Raw genomic sequence first — 4837 nt, forward strand, 5'->3', positions numbered from 1 at the left:
ATCCCAAGAACGTCCTAAAAACATCCTTTGGGATGTCCCCGGGACCAACCGGGTACTAGACAAAACCTGATGACGTCCTGATGACTTTAGGCATCCCGGGGACGTGCTAACGACTCATTCTTGTTTGCAGGGTAGCCTACTCACCAACACAGCCACATTCACCACCACACTACAAAGCTCCCCTCAAACAAAGAGCAACCCTTACCCCTGCAGTCCATGAGGTACAAAAATACATCTTTAGTATCGATACATTCATATCATTTTTCTTCTTCTCTTGGTCTATTGAAACGTGTAAATATTTCCTTTTATTCTGATTGGTCTCGGACATGGAACTCCGAGGCAGTCTGTTACACAGGAGGATGGTGGCACTTTAATTGGGAGGACGGGCTCGTGTTAATGGTCGGACTGGAATAGGTGGAATGGTATCAAATACACCAAACGTGTGGTTTCCATGTGTTTCATGCCATTCCATTCACTCCGTTACAGCCATTATTATGAGCTATCCTCTCCTCAGCAGCCTCCACTGATCTCTTACCAATGGGAGACGTATTGGGAAAATATGCCTAATAGGTCTAATGAGTCATTAACCAATAAGCTATTGGGATTGTGCTGCTGGCGTTTAACTACAGGGGTGTCTCTTGCTACTTGTGTCTAAAACTTGCCAATGTTTTTATATCAAAAGACCCCGTCCCTATAAATATGTGTTGATAAATGCCCAAGTTCACTAATTAAAGAATGAACTGTGTTTCCTTTAAATAGATAAATGGCAAGCTGGATTTCCATAGAGTGACATGCAGCATGTTAATGTCTCTACAGGCACTACTCAAAGGCTTAGAGAGGCATGCACACAGACAGACAGACAGACAACAGACAGACAGACAGACAGACAGACAGACAGACAGACAGACAGACAGACAGACAGACAGACAGACAGACAGACAGACAGACAGACAGACAGACAGACAGACAGACAGGACAGACAGACAGACAGACAGACAGACAGACAGACAGACAGACAGAACAGACAGACAGACAGACAGACAGACAGACAGACAGACAGACAGACAGACAGACAGACAGACAGACAGACAGACAGACAGACAGACAGACAGACAGACAGACAGACAGACAGACAGACAGACAGACAGACAGACAGACAGACAGACAGACAGACAGACAGACAGACAGACAGACAGACAGACAGACAGACAGACAGACAGACAGACAGACAGACAACAGACAGACAGACAGACAGACAGACAGACAGACAGACAGACAGACAGACAGACAGACAGACAGACAGACAGACAGACAGACAGATAGACAGACAGATATACAGAAAATGACAGAGAAAGAAAGGGAGCGATTTGCGTTGAGAAAGAAAGACCGAGAGTCGCCTCGCTGTGCACAGTATGACAGACAACAGCAGGGGCTGTGTCGCTCCAGGCACACCCCGAGGGACCGCCACGAAAGACCAGACTCCAACAATCCACCCTTTCTTTCTCACAGCATAGCCTCAGTCCATCCTATACCCATCAAACCAGCACCTACCTACCAGCCCCAAAACACCAGCACCTTAGCAACCCACTAACCAGCCCCAACCAACCCCCCCAACCAGCCATACAAACCAGCCCCTACCAACCCCTACCAACCAGCCCCTACCAACTAGGACCTACCAACCCGTCAACCAGCCTTTACCGACCAGGCCCTATCAACCCACAAACCAGGCCCTACCAACCCACCAACCAGCCCCTACCAACCAGATCCTACAAACCCACCAACCAGGCCCTATCAACCCACAAACCAGGCCCTATCAACCCACCAACCAGCCCCTACCAACCAGATCCTACAAACCCACCAACCAGGCCCTACCAACCCACCAACCAGCCCCTACCAACCAGATCCTACAAACCCACCAACCAGGCCCTACCAACCCCCCAACCAGCCCCTGCCAACCAACCCCTACCAGCCAGCATATACCAACCGGCCCCTACCAACCCACCAACCAGCCCCTACCAACCCACCAACCAGCCCCTACCAACCCACCAACCAGCCCCTACCAACCCACCAACCAGCCCCTACCAACCCACCAACCAGCCCCTACCAAGCCACCAACCAGCCTCTAACAACCATGCCCTACCAACCAACCGAACCAGCCTCTACCAACCAGGCCCTACCAACCCACCCCAAAACACTAGGCACTGGTCCCCATCCACAGGCCCAGACCTTGGCTACAAGAGCAGGGAGGGAAAACTAGAACCTGGAACTCTCTTCCTCATACCCCCACCTCCACCACTCTCTCTTCCTCATCCCTCCACCTCCACCACTCTCTCTTCCTCATCCCCCCACCTCCACCACTCTCTCATCATCATCACCCACCTCCACCACTCGCTCTTCCTCATCCCCCCACCTCCACCACTCTCTCTTCCTCATCCCCCCACCTCCACCACTCCCTCTTCCTACCACCTCCACCACTCCCTCTTCCTTATCCCCCCACCTCCACCACTCTCTCTTCCTCATCCCCCCACCTCCACCACTCTCTCTTCCTCATCCCCCCAACTCCACCACTCTCTCTTACTCATCCCCCAACCTCCACCACTCCCTCTTCCTCCCACCTCCACCACTTCCTTATCCCCCCACCTCCACCACTCCCTCTTCCTTATCCCCCCACCTCCACCACTCTCTCTTCCTCATCCCCCCACCTCCACCACTCTCTCTTCCTTATCCCCCCACCTCCACCACTCTCTCTTCCTCATCCCCCCACCTCCACCTCCACCACTCCCTCTTCCTCATCCCCCACCTCCACCACTCTCTCTTCCTTATCCCCCCACCTCCACCACTCTCTCTTCCTCATCCCCCCACCTCCACCACTCTCTCTTCCTCATACCCCACCTCCACCACTCTCTCTTCCTCATACCCCCACCTCCACCACTCCCTCTTCCTCATCCCCCCACCTCCACCACTCTCTCATCCTCATCCCCCCACCTCCACCTCTCTCTCTTCCTCATCCCCCTCCTCCTCCACCACTACCTCTTCCTCATCCCCCCACCTCCACCACTCTCACTTCCTCATCCCCCCACCTCCACCACTCTCTCATCCTCATCCCCCCACCTCCACCACTCTCTCTTCCTTATCCCTCCACCACTCTCTCTTCCACATCCCCCCATCTCCACCACTCTCTCTTCCTCATCCCCCCACCTCCACCACTCTCTCTTCCTCATCCCCCCACCTCCACCACTCTCTCTTCCTCATCCCCCCACCTCCACCACTCCCTCTTCCTCATCCCCCACCTCCACCACTCTCTCTTTCTCATCCCCCACCTCCACCACTCTCTCTTCCTTATCCCCCCACCTCCACCAATCTCTCTTCCTCATCCCCCCACCTCCACCACTCCCTCTTCCTCATCCCCCCACCTCCACCACTCTCTCTTCCTCATCCCCCACCTCCACCACTCTTTCTTCCTCATCCCCCCACCTCCACCACTGTCTCTTCCTCATCCCTCCACCTCCACCACTCTCTCTTCCTCATACCACCACCACCTCCACCACTCTCTCTTCCTCATACCACCACCTCCACCACTCTCTCTTCCTCATCCCCCCACCTCCACCACTCCCTCTTCCTTATCCCCCCACCTCCACCACTCTCTCTTCCTCACCCCCCCACCTCCACCACTCTCTCTTCCTTATCCCCCCACCTCCACCACTCTCTCTTCCTTATCCCCCCACCTCCACCACTCTCTCTTCCTCATCCCCCCACCTCCACCACTCCCTCTTCCTCATCCCCCACCTCCACCACTCTCTCTTCCTTATCCCCCCACCTCCACCACTCTCTCTTCCTCATCCCCCCACCTCCACCACTCTCTCTTCCTCATACCCCACCTCCACCACTCTCTCTTCCTCACCCCCCCACCTCCACCACTCCCTCTTCCTGATCCCCCAACTTCCACCACTCTCTCATCCTCATCCCCCCACCTCCACCACTCCCTCTTCCTCATCCCCCACCTCCACCACTCTCTCTTCCTCATCCCCCCACCTCCACCACTCTCTCTTCCTCATACCCCCACTTCCACCACTCTCTTCCTCATCCCCCCACCTCCACCACTCCCTCTTCCTCATCCCCCACCTCCACCACTCTCTCTTCCTCATCCTCCCACCTCCACCACTCTCTCTTCCTCATCCCCCCACCTCCACCACTCCCTCTTCCTCATCCCCCACCTCCACCACTCTCTCATCTCTCCTCCAATCCAACCAACTAGAAACCCCGCCAGCAATGAGTGAAAGAGCAAGCAAGACCCCCCATCCAACTCCTCTTCTCTCTCCCTCCCTCCCTCCCTCCCTATCCACCCAGGCATCTCCACTATTCCCTCCATTGCTGATGCAACCCAGTCTCCTCCTCCTCGTCCTCTGTCATTGTGCAGTCCTGCTGTTCCTCCTCTCCACTCCTCCAGACCCCAGAGCCTTCTCCGGAGGATAACACACAAAGTCACAGTGACCTTCATGATTCTATACCCCTCTAGAATACTACTGGAACATCTGCTAATGTTTATACACGGTAAAGCTACCTATAAGCTACCTACTGCCCCTCTGCTTTTGTCATGCTATTTGAAAAGAAAACGTGCCTTGGAAACAGAGATAGAAAATGAAAGGTTATCATTATCATCAGAGATCTGATTGTGTTCCTTGTAAGAGTGTATACTCCCCTGATATAGGGACCTGGTTGTTAGTCCCATACACTATTTTAGTCCAGTATCTCTTTAGTCCAGTATCTCTTCAGTTCAGCATCTCTTTAGTCCAGTATCTCTTTAGTCTAGTATCTTTTTAGTCAATACAGTATCTCT

This window comes from Oncorhynchus kisutch, linkage group LG17, assembly GCF_002021735.2.
Source record: "Oncorhynchus kisutch isolate 150728-3 linkage group LG17, Okis_V2, whole genome shotgun sequence".
NCBI lineage: Eukaryota > Metazoa > Chordata > Actinopteri > Salmoniformes > Salmonidae > Oncorhynchus > Oncorhynchus kisutch.